General features: G+C 42.3%; 1 protein-coding gene across 7 annotated transcripts in view; it reads right to left on the bottom strand.

Moving 5' to 3' along the window:
* The window catches only part of TMEM229B (transmembrane protein 229B), a 64,477-nt gene that overhangs the window by 20,386 nt on the left and 24,871 nt on the right, over nt 1-19,220 (bottom strand). The window contains exon 1 of one of the 7 annotated variants that reach the window (XM_063117574.1): nt 1,292-1,311. The exons of the other annotated variants lie outside the window; for them this stretch is intronic. The gene's annotated coding sequence lies outside the window, so the exon portion shown is untranslated. Of the gene's footprint in view, nt 1-1,291; nt 1,312-19,220 lie in introns of those variants that run through there. 7 annotated transcript variants of the gene reach the window in all.

Genomic DNA, 19,220 nt, shown 5'->3' with positions numbered 1-19,220 from the left:
CCCTGCCTTTCTGGCGGTTAACGATAGTATTTGCTGTCAGGATGGAAGCCAGTAGCCACTCAAAGGCTAAGATCCTACCTCCTTGCTCTGAAGCCACTTCTCTTGAAATTATGGCTGTTTCCATCCAATACGACGTTGACCCTAGGGCACCAGCTTATTAGTGCTTAAAAGTATGGGTTATGCATAAGAGTTATGTGCTGGATTTCTGCCTAGGGAAAATATTTTAATTTCAGGTAACAGAATTTTATCAGCCATAGTTATATTTATTGTAAGTTGTTTGCACAAGTACACAGGGTAACTTCAGAATAGCAAATAAACAGATATTGCCAGAAGCATGTCATTCATCCCATTGAAATCATGGCACAACTTCCATAAATTTTAATGGGTCTTTATTTAGTACAACAGGGCTGTAGGTACCATACATAGCATCACAGGGGTACAATCTTTGCCCAGACTGTTTACAATCTGCATGAGCCAGGCAAGATGGAGATGAGGAAAGATGTCAAAAGGCTTTTGCGCTCATTTCTCACTCTGTGTTTAGACTGTGTAATTCAAGTATGGAAGCACAGCAACCTAACTTCCATTGGTTTGATTTTAGATATTTTCACTGTGCCTATGCTTGCTTCTTTCTTTTCTAGAGAATTCACCTCCCCCTGGGCTGTCTTGCGGCTCAGTCCAATGCAGGCTGTGTCTTGTGTCAGGAGATGATCCCTGACTAGCTCTCAAATCCACCCTGAGTAAGATGGATAGAATAAAAAAGAATGACAAAAGAAGATTCAGTTAAGCCAAAAGGGAGGGAGGTGCAGGCTTTGCAGTCATCAGTGGAACACATCCATTCATGCTGGTCAACAAGCATTTTGCCCTAGTTCTCCCATTCAGTGAATTTCTCAATCCTATTTCACTTACAGACCCCAAAGAATGAAAAATGGGGCAGTGAGGGGATGGGACTGAGAAGTAACATGAAGACACAATTCCAACAAAGTGTGATGGAAAGCAATGTCTGAGTAACAAATGGTCTGGAAAACCATCAGGGTGGAATAATCTAAAGTCTTTGAACAATTGAATTTGGCTCTTGGAAATGTCTTGTTGATCAAGACTATACGAACCAGTCTAATCCCTCAGAAAGCAGCTAATGCAGAAATGAGGAGACACACATTAAAATTAATATTGTAATAATAAAAAGGATCCACCGAGGTAGTACCTGATCAAAACTAAGTAAAACTAGCTGCAGTTATTATGACTAGATAATGTTAAAATCTAGGATAAAGCCAAAACAAAAAGAAAGATTTACCACTTTGGGATTTAGGCAGAAGGACTAAACCATGTATCCAATCTGGATTCCAGCTATATGGCCTGTGGATTGGGCTAAAAAAGTAAAAGTAAAAAAAAGAAGACTTACAGAACTTCAAAGCTCTGGAGCCATGAAGAGCATTCTGGTTATCTAATGAATCATTAGATTCCTGAGAATGTCACTTACTCAGCTGCTCTGATGATGAGATTATTGCAACATTCCTCCAAGGAATTTAGTGTGCACAGACATACCAAAAACAGGAGCCACTGCACATATCTACCCAGTGAGGTTGGCTTCCTCTTGCCAATGACAGTCACACTAATCAGTAAATCAAAACGGTGATTCAATTGACTGTTTTACCTTTCCCCATGCCTATAACTTTTAAAATGTTAACTTAAAAATTATAAACAGCTTGTTCCTCCATTCAAGTGAAAATTAATTCCTAGCCAAGAAGAAGAAGAAGAAGAAGAAGAAGTTTCTTTTTAAGTTGTAGAACTACTCTGAAGAGGGACGGGGAAGTGGCCTTGTGTCACCACGAGGAAGGAACCAACCAGTTCAGCATACAGTCAGCCAGCAAAAAAACAGGTCAAACCTATTTCCCCTAACCTCAGTCCTTAGGAGAAGATGGCTAATGTACAAGTGAAAACAACATGGTGGATGCATTTTCACTGTGGGCAAAATGCCCAGATTATGCACATCCAGACACACCCATAGATAATGCCCATTTGTAAGTTCATTTTGGTGGGCTCCAGGTTCAAGGTATGTGCGTGTTACCATTATTACTGGTGACTCCAGAGAAAGGTTCTTGAATTAGATGCAGCTCCACTGAAAGCAATAGAACTGTGCTTGCATCTAAGGAAAGTATGCAGTTTTACCCTTGGGAGAACAGACTGCCTATGAATTCAGGATTTGAAGAAAATATTGTACCTAAACCGGTGATAAAATATATGTCATAGCTTTAGATGATTTCCTGCATTTGAGAAGCTGTTTCGTACTTTATAAAAACATCTGTTTCATTGGCAATTCACAGCTCCCCTGCCTAAATTCCTCTATATTCACAGGCATGTCTGGGCATGTACAATTCCTATAAGATAAAATTAAAAAGTGAACTAAGATTCTAAGAAAGGGCAATGTTTTCACATTGGAACAACCAAGTTGGAAGCAAGCGGCACTCGAATCTTTAAGCCGCAAAAGCTTCCTCCTGGGATGATGATGCAGAACAAACCAAGAACTGATCTGACTTATAACTGCTGCAAGTGCAAAAATACCCCTCTCACAACTTGTAGATTGTTAGGCTGGAAAGGTCATTTACGTCGCAATCCTATGCATGTTTAGACAGAAAAAGGTCCTACAACTCCCAGCATTCCCCAGCCAGCATGTAGGACTTTTTTCAGTCTACACATGCATAAGATTATGCCCTTAATATTCATTTTTTATTACAAGCATTTTGACACTAATAGCTGGGGACATACTAGCAGAGGTGCAGTGGTTAATCTCTTCCTATGCAAGGCCAACAGTTGCCACAGCTCACATTTTCAAAAACTGCAAGCAAGTGAAAGGTTGCCCCAGTTTCAAACAACTTTTTAAGAAAGGTATGGGAAATGAAAAACTTAATGTTCTTCACGGGAAAAAATATCAGTGCTTCTACTCTTCCCTCAACGAACCAGCATTTAGGTATCTTAGCAATACCTGTGAACCACACAAATAAGATGCGGTCAGGATTGTGTTCTAAATAAATTCCAAAGGGAACATTTTGTACTTCTCTTTTAAACAGGTTGAGTTTACTGTCAAAGATGGGCAGTAGTTTGAAATGTACACATGGAAGACAGATTTTATTATTAAACATTTAATTAATAATTAATGGATGGCTTCGCTAGAAGATGTAGAGAGGGGAGAGCTAAACTTAAAGTTGCTGAAATGGTTGAAGAACATCAACAGTTTGTATGTAGGAGAAGAAAAGAGTCAGATGGTGCATACTTGAGAAAAATAAGAGGGATTGTTAGTGATGGGGACAAGGCTGGTGGAGAACAGAGGGTTTCAGTAGAAAGAGGGGGAGCTGTCTTTATCATGTGCTATTTGAGGTAGTAGTGAGATAGGGAGTGTGGGTGCTCTAGAAGTGTTATTGCGCAGAAGGTGGAACGTTAGATTGCTTTGAGAACAGCCCCTGTTAGTGTAGTAGCTAAAACCACACAATTAAAAGTGCAATAAAAGTGGAGGTGGAGTGGATGGGGTCTGTTAGAGTTTTATGGGAAGAACCGTCCATGCGATGGAGAAGGAACAGAATGAGAGAAGTAGAAGGAAGAAAAGAAACTGTGGAGAAGATCATGTTGACCGGTTGTGGAGAATGGGATAGAACTCCTTGGATATGTTTGGGAAAGAGGCCAGCCTAGAAGGATGGGCTGAAGAAACTAGACTAGTTGTACGAGCCCAAATATTACCTTCAGCAAAAGTACTCCCAGCTCAGTAGCTCAGTTACTAAAATGTATCAGAACGTGCTATCTAATGGCCCACAGTATTTTCCCTGAATCAGAAAAGGGAAGAAACAACAGAAAGTAGAACGAACTAAATTCAGGACATCAACAGCTCTTTAAACTATGCTTAAATTTAAAATTGGGGGCTGTTGTGGGTTTGAAGCCATATTCTTTCATGCTTATTCCTAAGACCATGTACCACAGTATACAACAATGGTTATCTGCCCTGCTGCACAGGAGAAATTATCATTCTAAATGCTCATTTGCAAACTTTACGGGGGAGGGGAATAACACATAGGAGATAAAAGATCCTGACAACAACGACATGCAAATGAGACCATGGCGGACTCTTTGCATGGAAATAAATTTATAGCCTTGTTCACACAACTGTGTGTTTACAAGTGTAGAATTATATTCACAAAGGCTTGTCCGTTAAATTGCCATTTAACTTATATTGCTAATCTGAATATCTTTCATGCCACCCTGAGACACTGCATTTCAATTTTACTCTTAGTGCATTTCACCAAGCACTGCTGTCTGTCATCTTTAATTCATTTCAATGGGGTTTGCATAGGGCTCTCACGTACAGACCCCATTTGATGAATAGATGATACACAGTAGTAGTCCTTAGTGCTTATCATTTAAAGAGAAGACGTTGCACATTCCAATTCCAGAATTCCTATGTCAGTTTGACTCTTAAATCCTCCTAAGTCATTGTGCAACTGCTGTTGCCTTTGTCTGCTTGACATAATTAACTCCAGCTTTTTCCAAGGACAGTTGTTTCATACATTACATAACAATCACGTTTGCTATGGCTACGCTGGCATTTGCTGCAGAAAACAAGCGAAATTCGAAAGACGTGTGCATTTCTAAACAACTGGGGATGCGTGCTGGAAGTTGTGATAGGCCAAGGTGTTGAGGCCATGTTTGGAGATGTACCTCTCTCCCCTTCATATATTTACCATAACAAATGTCACTGTATCAATGGCACAGCCTCAGCAAACATGACTGCCATAAAAAATGTGAGACGGTCCTTATACTGAACCCTAAAGTAATTGTGGAATATAAGATGCACCTATATGACCAGCATACTTATCCTCTTCCTTCCCTGTGTAACAATGACTTTTTAAAATTAAGACTTAGGCTTCATATAATTATATTTTTAGTTAGCAAAACTCTTTTAATGACTATCTCCACATGAGTGTGAGAGAGTAAGATATGTGGTTAAATAATTGACCATATCCACATAATTCATATACGTAGAAAGAGTATATTTTCTCTTAGAGTAGGCACTATATTAGGGAGAGAGGGATTGCTCCCAAAGCTCTTTTGTTTATACATTACTTATTAGCAAATTAATATTTTATTAGAGAATAAACATTAAAAATAGTCTTTGCATTCACTGTTTGCTTTTCTGGCAAATGAAGAGGCAATAGAGTAGACAATATAGATCCAATAATAAAATGCAACTGCATATTGCTGTCAGTCAAAAGATAACAAAATACAGCAGCATATTGCTAGAGGATATATTTTTAAATTGTGTGTAGAAGTTTGATTACTCTTCCGATATTCCTGTAATAGCGAAAGGCTAACAAAGAAGGTCGATGAGTGCACTGAAAAGATGGGAGATGGTCTGTAGCTCGGAGGTAGAGCACCTGCTTTGCATGCAAAAGGTCCAAGGTTCATCTCCAGGGAGGGCTGGAAAACACTCCTGATTGAAATCCTGGAAACCTGCTACCAATCAGGGTACCTGAGCTAGATGGATAAATGGCCTGACTCAGGGGCTGTCTATACGTCTTCTTTGCCCTGTTGTGGCTGTGCAGTGGCGCTGCATCGGTTATATGATGCAGCCACTGTCTTGCAGCCACCGTGGGGCTTTTCCCCGAAACTGCGCGTTTTGTGACCTTGCTCCAATGTCAAGCTGGGGGTGTTCCAGGGCAGATGGCGACCGTTGATTGGTCACCAGAAGCCGAGCAAAGGGCAGGGGGTGGGCCCAACGAACCGAATGGCCGCTGGAAAGCCCATGCTGCCTCTGCAACGCAGATTACTTGCTGCCACTCTGCAGCAGTGAAAACACGGGGTATAGCGGCAAAGTGGCTCCACGAAGGCAAGCTCTCACTAAAGGGAAGCTTCCTATGTTTCTGTGATTCAAATTATCACCAGAAGACTTTTATACTGAAAATCCTTGAGATCTTCAGCCTCTACCAAAAACATTTGTGCAGTGGTGGGGAACCTGTGGTGCTCAAGGTGTTGTTGGGCTCCATAAGCCACTGTCAACATGACCAATGGTCATGGATGATGGTAGTTGTAATCCAACAATATCTGGAGGGCCACAAGTTCCCCATCCCTGATTTTGAGGAAAAGGATGTAGTTCCATCAGTTCAGCTATTTAAGTCTGATTCACCCATTTCCTACAGTAGTTTCATGTAGAAAAAAGTATGTATTGCGTACAGACTGCTACATGCTAAACTCTCAAGTTTGTTTCATGAATATGTGGCATACTAGGAAATTTCAGGCAATTACCAACTCAGTGAAAAAGGCATATGCCTTTATCACACATGACATCAAAATGTAGTATGCACATTTTCTTTTCTTAAGATGCTGGCTGGATAGGAAATTTAGCATATTTGAAATAGTCCTGCTACTTATGCTGATTCATACAAGCACCATATGGACTTATTTTTTAGTTTTGTTTTAGTTGCAGGTTTTTCCCCGTCTGTCTGGAAAATGTGTATGACAAATGCATTGTGTGGATCTGCTCTTACTGTTTGTACTATCAATAACAGCCAGCTGACCACCAAATCTGCCCAGTTAAATGGTCCAAAATAAATCTGACAGTGTGCATTACTTCTGAGTTTGTGCAAGAGCTAGTTCAAATTTTGTCAGCATTAGCATCTTTTCTAGGCACAGAAAGACGTTTCTTATGGCGTAACCCTTATGCATTGTTTTCACAGAAAGTTCTCCAACTTCCAGCATTCCCCAGCTAGCCATGCAGATAGGATAGCACCCTTAATTTGATTTGGATTAATTAATTCTAAGAGGAAACAAGTTCAATTGAGAGTTGAAAAAGTAAAATAGATGTTCTCTCTCTTCATGACAATGACATGTTCAGATGACACACTAAGCATTTTGAGCTAAACATTATGGCTTAGTGTGCCTTGTGAGCCCATAGTTTAGCATGTTGTGTGAACCATTCCTAATCAAGGTGGCTATATAACCACGGTTTAAACACGCTCACTAACCATTTGCTGCAAAAAGTTAGCAGCCTAACCATGGTTTAGGATGTTGTCTGAACAGGCCCTATGAATCAAACTCAGTCAGGCATTTATATTAGAGCTCTGAACAACAGGCTAAATAATTTACAGAATAATCATTGTGTAAGCAGCAAACAGGGATCTTCACATGAAGATATGCTTATAAGTAAGAAAACTGTCATTTGTGAGTGTTAACAGGGTTAATTTTGAGTCAGGGCTTATGCTCAGGATATGTTCCACATGTCAGAGCATAACACTAGAATGACTGATTTATAAGAATCCATCTTATAACTGAGTAATAACCCCAGCCTATCCAATGTCACTGAAAATTAGGGTACAGGGCCTACCAGTCAGGCCTGAGCCCTGGCATAACCTATTAAGAGATAGCCATCTGATGAAACATGACATTGCACCAACATTCAGTCAGTATTGCAGGCACAAGAAATAGGCCGTTTCTGTGGTGGCTCCATCCTTGTGAAATGTCCTAATATGGGATGTGTGTATTCCTCCCTCTCTGACTGTTTAAAGTATGATAGATACATAAACCTCTTCAAGGGCATTTATAAGGAGGCATTTTTCTACCACTTTCTTGGAAGATGCAACCAGTGTACAGTCAAGGCACTACTTTTTAAATTATATCAGCCAATTGAGAATGCCACTTTTGAAATAATTGCCAAAGACAAATGGAAAACTTGGTTAAATCACTGATCAGAGCTTTCTGCTTCCTTTTTCAAATCTATTCATTGCAAGACAATGTCTTAAAACACTTGAAAGCATGAGCTGCTCTTTTTTAACATGAAGATATGAAGGATGACTTCCATCCACTGTCACTTTTGGTGAATGCTTGCTGCATCCTTCCTCAACTTGGCACCCTCCAGATATGATGCACTACAACCCCCATCAGCCGCAGCCATATGAATTGTTGTCCAACACGTCTGGAGAGCACCAGGTTGGATACAGTGGTCTTACTGTTTGGACCTGTTTCTTAAAATGAGCTGCTGCTTTCAACAAAGGGACGGCTGGGTCCCTGAAGTAGTTTCCTTGGCGGTAAGCCAGTCTCTTGCTAGACCACAGCAATTATCTTACCGCAGGGATTATTGTGTTGCTTACACCTGTGGTTTACAGTTGACTTCATTAGCAATGGAAACATATTGTATGGTCAGTGATGACTTCCACCCATTTGAGCCATGTGTCTTCAAGGCATTCCCTGGAATCTGAAGAACCTTTAGCAAACCACAGTCAGTCAGACCATATTTGCTCCAACAGTTAATTTCTTATCAGATATCATATTACGAAATATACTATCTAATATTTATTTATTTGTTACATTTATATACCGCCCCATAGCAGAAACTCTCTGGGCGGTTTACGAAAGTTAAAAACAGTAAACATTAAAAGTATACAAAATTTTAAAACATAAAAACAACAGTATAAAAACAACAGTACATTAGAAGACATTAGAAGGGCCAGGGTGGGGTGCGGTGGGGCGGGGAACAGCCTAGATTGGATGACATTGTGAGCCCAAGTTCTGCATCTCCTTTTGTCCCTGTGGCTCTGAGATCAGGAGTGGGCAATGTGTGTTCCCCAGATGTTGGTGCCCTACAACTCCCATCAACCCTAGCCAGCAAAGCCAATGGTGGGGGCTTATGGGAGTTGCAGTCTAACAACATCTGGAGGGCCACTTGTTCACCCATCCCTGTCCTAGATATAAAGGGCTGTGCCATTATAATGAGGCTACAAAGCTACTTTATCAGTGTATAGTGTTGATTGACCGGTTGGGTGAAGACCCAGACCTGTGTCACTGAAGCAAGGGTGGAAGGCCTAGCAGGTGCTTTCTCCGTCCATGTGAGCTGTTCAGCTGCGCTGTTGGTAACCATGCTGGCGCCACAGAATGAGTGTCTTGGAAAGTTTAGTTATTTAGAACTTCTACGAGCCACTAGCCTTCTTCATGAGGCAGAAACGTTCACAACAAAAAGGGAGAAAAGAATATAAGGAATAACTCAGGGACACAAAGAGGGCAAACCTGTGCCTAAAGAGGAAGGGTAGCAGCTCATGCTCAGACCATCCCATAATTCCATCAAAACCTCCCTAGAGGGAATAGCTGAAGACACGATCATATTCCTATGAAGCTACAGTCGACTCCAAAGGAGGTTGATGTTTGGCCAGGATTCAATGTGCATTCAAGCTCCTAATCTTTCAGGATATAAACAATGCAGTTCAAGAGCCCAACATGCCCTTGGGGATCATAACACCAACAGGTGACTACATTTGTTAGTACCACCTTCCTTATTTATTACTTAAATTTTTATTTACCCTTCCTCTAAGCAGCTTGGGGCAACATACGTGGCCCCCACCCCACTGTCTTCCTGCTTTCAGTCTAATACTCTAACCTCTACAGCACAGTGTCTCTCCAATGGATAAGGAAGAACCATCCTCTAAAGCTGCTGCCAGATGCTGACGGGGACCAGAACATCTCAGCATATGACACCTCTTTTGCGCCAGTTACATTAATTACCAATTTGTTTCTAGGCTAATTTCAAAGTGCTGGAAATATTATCTTCAATGCCTTAACTGGTCTTGTATCAGGTTACCTAAAGGAAAGGACTTCCACCCTTGCTTCAGTGACACAGGTGTGGGTCTTCACCAAGAGGGCAGTTAACATTTCCTTTCCGCCTTGCCTTCATCCATATGACCTTATCTGTATACTTAGGTTGTCATCAGGAGCTCTGCTCATGGCTTACTGGTTAGAACTAGATCCTGGTGAATATGAGGGGCAGGGATTTTTTTGGTGGTAGCCCCTCAATTATGGAACTTCATTCCTTTCCTGCTGCTCTGCGCCTTACACCACCACTGCAGGCCTAAGAAAGCTTTAAAAAGTATTTGTTCTGGCTTGATTCCTCAATTGATAGGCTGTTTTTGCATATTTTTATTGGCTTGTTCCAACCCCTCTATTGTTTGTAAGCCGCTTTGTGGGGGCATATCTTTGAAAAGTGGGTTATGAATGTATTGAATTAAATAAATGAATGCATCTGAAAAAGCATGTGCAAAGCACATGCTCTAAAACGCCCTGGACACACTAAATGTCCAGGAACAGTGTTGATTTTTGAGCATTCTCTGCAAAGGATCCACAACAAAACTCTTCACCAGATCCAACCATCTTGCACCACTGCTACATCCTGAAACCATGTCAATCCTGGCTACACCAAGGCAGATCAAAGGAAGGAACTGGCTTCCGGGTGCCCTGTTACTCATTTAACAAGCATCTGTCAGTTCAGAGTAGAGATGATCCAGATTTAACTTCTACGAAGTTAAAGTATCAACCCAAAATTTGCTCGTTTGATTACACCCAAGCCCTTTTTTTGATATATTGCTGTAGCAGCTTGAATTTTCATGAAGGTTCAATAGTGATTTCCCACCCCCTTGCTCAGTCACTGACTAAGCAGATGGGTCCGTGAGAAGAGTGGCTGTGTTTATTCTTTTGTTGACATATCACCAGTACACAAATGCCTGTAGATACGGCAGCAGCAAGAGAGCAGATGGACCAATGATGAGTAGAGCATCTGCTTCTCTGCTTTAGAGGCCTGAACCACCTCCCAGAGTTGCCTTTCTGTGAGCAGTAAGGCTTCTGTGCCATCTGCTTTCCACCCAGCTCTTCGCTGATACATATACATGCAGATGTAGGATCTTAAAATCTGAGGCTTTAGCTACCACCAGTGCCTGCATGCTGACAGAAGAGGCTTAATTCATACCAGGACTCAGCCCCAGAACCTGCTTTCAGCACCAAAATCTAACTACAGAGCATGTGAAGTAATAAACAGTGCCTCTGAACATATGTAGAGTTCTGCATAATACACAATACAGCACTCAAAGCAGGAGGATGCCATGAGGCCTAGCACCTGTCTTTAGAGATCAAGCACCCCACATGGCCCATGTCTTAGGTGTGGACTAAGAGAAATTTGAACTTTGCTGCTACTTCATAGCAAGAAGTCCCCATCTGCACTTTCTACTCAAGGCAGGTGTCATCACACTACTGGCTCTGGCAGTTTAGGAAAGAAGTGTCTGAAGCCACGAGATTCACTGTCTTGTCTGCAGTGCACTTGATGACAGATATTTGGACCAGCTGTCCCAAAGGACTGTCAATAATTCCCTCAAGGTCCTCAGACAACCCTGGTGTTAAATTTCCATCTGGGTGCAGTTCCAAATGCAGCCGAACTGTCGAAATATCTTTAAAGAAAAAAACAGTCTTGAAAGAAGCAGGCAGGCTTTGCCTTACTCTGAAAATAATGGGTGGCTGCTATAGCATCCAAACCTGAGAATCAGTCACTGATTATTCCTAATTAATCAGGGTAACCATATGAAAAGGAGGAGAGGGCTCCTGTATCTTTACCAGTGTGTTCACTTGCTCCCACATAACCAATCAATTCGTGGATTAAACAACCCAGGAATTGGCTGCGACATGCAAACTGGGTAGGGTGACCATATGGAAAGGAGGACAGGGTTGCTGTATCTTTAACAGTTGTACAGAAAAGGGCATTGCAGCAGTTGTCATTTGTATGCATGCAGCACCTGGTGAAATTCCCTCTTCATCACAACAGTGAAAGCTCCAAGAGCCCTGCCCTCTTTTGAATCTGGCCACTGTAGTATAGCACCACCCTAGTGTCTCATTTAAAGTATCAATGTTGCTTCAGAAGGATCAAGAGGCTTGAAGACAGCTAGGAGCAATGTGTAAGCTACTAGCACCTAATAAACTTGAGGGTTATGACTTATGTGTCATCTGCTCTAATCGAATTAATGTGAGCATGCAAAACTCCAGGCATATGCAGAAGCCTACCTACCACATCACCACCATAGTGACCCCACTCAAAGGGTAACTTGAATTAGCCAACTAAAACCCTGGCAGGAATTATCCTCCTATCCTGAAACATCTGCACCTCCATATAGACCATTAGATTACAGCACAATCTCTTTGTGCCTCGGAAGCATGGCTTTATAATGCCCATTTAGACAGTCCAAATTCAATAATAGAACCAGGAGTCTTGGGAAGGTTTCCATTCACTCTAGGTAAAACGCTAAACTTCTTGTTTAACCCTAACTTGAGCACATCCAAAGCCATTGTTTCCTTTGCAATCCTAGCTTGTTACCTATAACTGCCCTTGATCCCAGCTTCTCAGCACCATTGCAGGACCTTAACATACACAGACCCTCTGTTCTTTGTGATCCATTCCTAGCACTCTCCCTTGGGGGCCCAACCCATGTTTCCAGGCCAAGCACTTTCCCTCTTTGCTTGTACTATCCTTTTGCCTTGCTTTGACAGATGGAGCTTCACTCCCTATGAAGAGCTCACTGCTGCATTTAAGCAATTCCCATTCTAGTAGTGCTAACCAACCACACTAGGAACTAGGGTATCTGGCTGAGATACAAGAGGGAATCCATTCTGCATGTATAATTGCAATGTCGGGACGTGTGTATCAGAAATCCAGGCAGACCCATGCCTCACTTTGAGAGAAAGTAGCAGGACGCTTATGAGTCATTGGCTTTAAACTTAATGGCTCACCCTTCTTGTGGCCAAGCTATGAGCCAAGGGCATTTTGCTAAGCCTTCAAAGTGTCCCAAGTTGGGCACGTCTAAAACCTAGCTACTTCCTTTTCTCCAGTTTCCTTGTTTCTTCATGTTTGTTATTTTCTTTGGATTAGCCAGGATCTCGGGGGGGGGGGGGGGGATCTGACCAGGAACCTGTAGAAGCTGGGTTGCTATTGCCCTCTACAAGCCTCTAAGAACTTATGAGCAACCTTGAAGAGAAGCACTCTGTTTCCCACCTCCTCTGGAACAAATAAATATATCCACTACAACTTGCTTTCTCCTTCTCCTGATGTCATTCTGAATCTGTGTGTTCTGCCACACAACCTTGTGCCATTGAAACTCGTTTTCCCAGTTGGGTTAATGCCTTACAAGACCACTCCTCCATTATCCTAGTTCCCTTCCAGCTTCTTATTTGGGAATCTCTATTTCCCATCTCTGTCTCATTTGACTCTATCGCTGCTATTAGGAATCTCAATTTTCTGCCGGGCCAGTGCTATGGGTAGTGCATCAGCCAATCATTTCTTTCTGTAAATATTTGTGGTAAATATTAAAATGTATATACTTCATACTTAAGCTTTGTCCATGTCCTTGAGCTAATTTCCTTGCTGTATCTAGCACAGTGAACAAACTACCCTGTCCACACATGCCTCTGTCACAGATCATGCTATTTCCAACTCAACGAAGTACATGAGTATAGGTGTGTATCTATGGGCACATGTGATTGAAGACAAAAGGCACAGTTTTGGTAAAAAGTATTATAATTTGATTCTAACACTGCAAATTTTTAAAGGAGCATCATGTTACTTATCCATTATGCAGGTACTCACAAATAAACATTTCTCATTTATTCCCTTACAAAAACCAACAACCACCTGTTAAAATAGCGTTATACGTGTTTGTGCAATTTGTATCAATGACTTAGTATGCAATGGTCTTGGAATGACATTGCAATTATCCCCAAGATCTAACGTGATAAATCGAGCAGATGCAAAGTTTCTATTTGTCAAATCAAGATACTAGAGCCCATGAAAATGGGCTGGGGGTGGAGAAATGATGTTCTTATAGTACTATCTTTCTACTAACATCAATGTAGCACAAGCTGTGCAAGATCTTGCCCCATAAAATGGAAGGGGTGATAGAATTACATTGCAAGGTACAGACGGAACTGTTTACCACATCAAGATGAAGTCAGCAAATATGTATACCCAAGTGCTGAAGAAGCAGAGTATGCCACCTTTAGAAGAGCTACACATTTGTTTATGAAAATTAAAAGGGCCAGGATGTTGTGGGGCATTGCTCTGTTGTGATTGTTAAAGCACTCTTGCATTGCAATGCAGGGCTCCTGCATGAGGACTCCTGCATGAGCACTCCTGCATTGCAATGCATCAGGAGAGTAAGCAGCCTCCAAATGCAGTAACATGCACTATGTATCGGTTTTAGTTGCTGGTAAAATGCAATACCTCATAACAGAACTTATGTCTGGAAGAATTTATTTATTTATAATATTTATATACTGCTCCCCATTCAAAATTTTGGAGCGGTGAACAAATAAAAACAGAATAAAAACACATTAAAAGTACATTTTTAAAAGAAACAAAGTGCAAATAAAACCACGGCTGGTCATTAAAGGAAGGCTTCCTGGAACAACGACGTTTTCAGGAGGCATCGGAAGGAATACAAAGTTGGCGTCTGCCAGAATTCCAGAGGCAGGGAATTCCATAGGAGGGGGCCACCACACTGAAGGCTCTTCCCCTGGTGGACTCCAATCGGATGATAGGTCTGTGTGGAACCACCAGGAGCATCCCTCGGATGACCCCAGTGACCTGACAGGTTGATAGGGGAGAAGGCGCGCTTTCAGGTATCCTGGTCCCAAGTTGTTTAGGGCTTTGTACACTAGTACAAGAACCTTAACCTTGGCCCGGTAGCAAACAGAAGCCAGTGCAGTTCCCTCAGCAAAGGAGTTACATGCTGGAAAGGGGCAGCTCCTGACAACAGCTGACCTGCTGCGTTCTGCCCTACTCTAGCTTCTGGAGCAGCTTTAAGGGAAGCCATGTGCCTTGCAACAATTGAGTAACAAGCATGAAAATAGGAGAAAGGTCCTAAGCCACCAGCAATGACTTATAACAACACAGAGACATGATTCACACCTATCAGTCCAGGATAAAACTAACCAGACCTATGCAGATGGAAGGGATAGATAATCACCTCTAGTAAGAAACAATGACAACCACCACAGCCATTTTTTGGGGACATCTCAGAAACAAGCATGAGGGGCTGAATTCCATCTTGCTCCAGATGTACCTACCCCAGAGTTAGTGCTTTGAAATATGCGGGAATAGGGTGGGTTTCACCATTATCGCTGATGCTTTCATTTTGTTGAATATCAGAAGAGCGCAGCAATCCTTAGAGCTAACAAAGCAACCAGCACGAAGTTCCCCTTACCTCAGTCCCTGGCATTCTGGTGCCCTTATCACAGTGGAACACAAGAATGACAGAACTGAACTGGAGTAATCCAGCCATCCAGGTGCCAGCTTATCTTTGCCCAGGGCAAAGTTTCAAATGTAAACCATATGGAGAGCAAAAAGGGTTCCATTACCTTGCAATGGCTCATTTCCTGGAGTGGCTCTCTCTGCCTACAGTACTTGTGAAATCATATCTTATTCACAGGCAGCTCATCCTTGGAAGAGAGCCCTCTCCTGTCGAGTGAGCAAGTGAACTACACTCAGCAGCTTACAGCAACCCAGTATTACAGCAACCCAGTATTTCAGTCTCAGAAGGAAGTTGTGTGGAGGCCACTTCCTGTTTGCAAAGCCCTCTGGCAGCTGTAGTCATGCTTACAAGTTGCCATACAGATTGCTGAAGTCACAAAAAAAAGAGTTTAGGGGAGATATGAGACACCTGCTACATTAACTCCATCAGAAAGAGTTGGCGGGTGCTCATATATCCATGACTTTACAAGGGACATGAGACATTGCCTAGAACTAAGATCCATGAAGCCTGTACAAAGAAGAAAAAAGACAGCTGGGTAGTACTCCTCTTCAGGGGCATTGCTAGGCCTGGACCCATGAGGACCTGGCCTCCAATCTATTTCCCGGGGACTCAGATCTATTCCAAAGGTGCCAATGGAGGGGTTTCCCCCCTCTCAATGTAATTGCCTGGCACAGGACAATTTTCAAGGGGATGCGGTTTGAAGCTGGAGAGAGAAGAGTTAACTCCCCGCCCCCCATGCAGCAACACACACATACCAGTCTCCCCTGCATGGCAATTAGACTTGGAAAAGTACTTTTCCCATTGGTTTGGGATGATCCAGATCGGGGTTTAAATTAATTGAAGAATTAATTATATTTGATATGATTTGGATGAGAAATTAATTGGCTGGCTTTGCCTTCTGTGAAATCTCAATAAATCTTAGTAATTACTTCTAGATTTACATATATATAAATTTGCCTATGTAAATTTTATGCAGATTTGTGTCCGATGCACTTGAGCTCTGAACCATCCCAGCTCCTCTTGGAAGGAGCAACTTGTCATAGTGACAAATATAAATAATAATTTTGAGGCACAACATATTTTAACTGGCTATATTCTAAATGCCTCTATGCCAAAGTCTCCATCACTGCTGTATCCTGGTCACTAAAATGGAACTTATGGTAAATAGTTCTTGGCCCCAAGATAATATGTGAAGGCTGGGAACCTCCCAGACCTCAACAAATTCCAAAATCGAAACCTTTCAATGCCAAAGCTCTCCGCCCCAAGGTCTGGCCAGTTTTCAGCTTTATTTTTTTGTTCCCAGGCACATGTAGCCCAGTAGATTTTGTAAGTATGTCCACCTGAGTACAAATACATAAGTGAGAATCATAGGATCATAGAATAGCAGAGTTGTAAGGGGCCTACAAGGCCATCGAGTCCAACCCCCTGCTCAATGCAGGAATCCACCCTAAAGCATCCCTGACAGATGCTTGTCCAGCTGCCTCTTGAAGGCCTCTAGTGTGGGAGAGCCCACAACCTCCCTAGGTAGCTGATTCCACCGTCGCACTGCTCTAACAGTCAGGAAGTTTTTCCTGATGTCCAGCCGGAATCTGGCTTCCTTTAACTTGAGCCTGTTATTCCGTGTCCTGCACTCTGGGAGGATCGAGAAGATATCCTGGCCCTCCTCTGTGTGACAACCTTTTAAGTATTTGAAGAGTGCTATCATGTCTCCCCTCAATCTTCTCTTCTCCAGGCTAAACATGCCCAGTTCTTTCAGTCTCTCTTCACAGGGCTTTGTTTCTAGACCTCTGATCATCCTGGTTGCCCTCTTCTGAACACGCTCCAGCTTGTCTGCGTCCTTCTTGAATTGTGGAGCCCAGAACTGGACGCAATACTCTAGATGAGGCCTAACCAGGGCCGAATAGAGAGGAACCAGTACCTCACGTGATTTGGAAGCTATACTTCTATTAATGCAGCCCAAAATAGCATTTGCCTTTCTTGCAGCCATATCGCACTGTTGGCTCATATTCAGCTTGTGATCTACAACAATTCCAAGATCTTTCTCGTTTGTAGTATTGCTGAGCCAAGTGTCCCCCATCTTGTAACTGTGCCTTTGGTTTCTATTCCCTAAATGTAGAACTTGGCATTTATCCCTATTAAATTTCATTCTGTTGTTTTCAGCCCAGCACTCCAGCCTATCAAGATCACTTTGAAGTTTGTTTCTGTCTTCCAGGGTATTAGCTATCCCACCCAATTTGGTGTCATCTGCAAATTTGATCAGCGTTCCCTGCACCTCCTTGTCCAAATCATTAATAAAAATGTTGAAGAGCACTGGGCCCAGGACTGAGCCCTGCGGCACCCCACTCGTTGCCTCTCCCCAGTTTGAGAAGGTTCCATTGATAAGTACTCTTTGAGTCCGATTCTGTAGCCAACTGTGGATCCACCTAATAGTTGTTCCATCTAGCCCACTTTTAGCTAGTTTGTTAATCAGAATGTCATGTGGTACTTTGTCAAAAGCTTTGCTGAAGTCAAGATATATGACATCCACTGCATTCCCACAGTCCACAACGGAGGTTATCCTTAAGGTCACTAAGGTCTTCATGAAGCTGCTTCTCTAAAGTATAAATGCCAGGCACACTTCACACAGTGCAACAGCTGTAAAGCACTGAGAAACTGGCTGTTTTAGGATTTTTACAAAGGTAATGCTTTATAATACAAGCTGCTGGAATATGCCTTGCACAGCATGATAAATCTTCAATTTCATGCTCCTAAGCATGAGATGCAAGGTAGGGGGCGGAGCAAATTACCCACTGAGTGACACCAACTAGTTCAACAGGTACATGATTACCAAGGATAGAAGCTGATCAAATCTTACCGTACCTGCTTTATAAAACTTTATAGAACAGTAGGTGGGATTTCACCATCTTGTTAATATTAAAGCTTTTAGAAATGTTTTAACTGGCACTTCTGTGTCATATGCCTTTTTGTCCCTTTTCCATGGGCACTTCTTTCTTTCTGGTCTCCTCCCTTTTTCATCTTTACTCAGGGTCGGCTGAGGACATATTGCTGCCTGAAACAGAGCAACAAATGGCATCCTCTTCACCAAGTCAAAGTTCAGCATTCCCAAGAGTGGCCACATTATTTTTGCACTTGAGATAGAAATCCCACAAGCACCTGCCTGGCAATAAAATAAAATAATACTACATTAAATCACTAACAGTTTGCTGCCCTTTCATGCCACCCGAAAATGGACCCTCATTCTACCTAATGGTAGAGCCGGTCCTGTTTTGTTGTCTGACCTGCCACCTCCTCTTGCAGGTGCCCCTTTTGCAGGTGCTACTCATCAGTTATATATTTGTTTGCTGGAAATTAAATTAAATATCCCTTTCTATAAAAACTCATTACACCCATTAGGACAGCGTTACACAAGCACAAACACACAAGAACACAGCCTTACCCTAAGGCAATGGAACAACAAACACCCAGGAGCACAGCCGGTGTCACATGCCCAAGACAGGCTGCAGGAGAGGGCGGGGGTAGTCTTCAGCTCGAAAGCTCCAACTTCAACTGAACATAAATATCTGATAGTGGTGTATAGATGAGCAATTGCTATAGAGGAGTGGTATGGGTTGGAAGTTATGCGAACAAATTTCCTCAGATGTTACACAATAAATGTACAACTAAAAAGATTGAGCAAGTTATACAGATTATGCAAGCGCTACTTGATTATTTGTCTAACAAAACCAATGTCTTTCAGCACCAGAAGAGGTAATAGCATCTTCAAAATAGCGTTGCCCATGATAGGCCAGATATTCTGCCATAATGATAGTTCAGAGCAATTGTGTTGCGGGAAAGGAGGAATGCAAAGCCGTAGAAAGCAGGTAATGACTGGGGGGAGAGTCCATGAAGAAAATGGCTGAGCATGGAGAGCAGCACAGTTAATGTAGTTCCCCCATCCCTGCAAATAGTCATGGGAAATGGGAATTATCTACACAGGGCACTGAAATCTCAGTCCCCTGGCTACCTGATATCCTACTTAGCATACTCTCCCATCTTCTGAGAACCCACCAGCTATTGCTCACACACTTTCACACCCATCCTCACAGCCATAAAGTTGCTTTGAAAGTAGAGACACTCAGGGTGCTGAATTCAGTG

Source organism: Elgaria multicarinata, chromosome 2 (assembly GCF_023053635.1).
Source record: "Elgaria multicarinata webbii isolate HBS135686 ecotype San Diego chromosome 2, rElgMul1.1.pri, whole genome shotgun sequence".
NCBI classification, from domain to species: domain Eukaryota; kingdom Metazoa; phylum Chordata; class Lepidosauria; order Squamata; family Anguidae; genus Elgaria; species Elgaria multicarinata.
The sequence above is the reverse complement of the archived record's forward strand: the minus strand, read 5'-3'. Positions and strand labels throughout refer to the sequence as shown.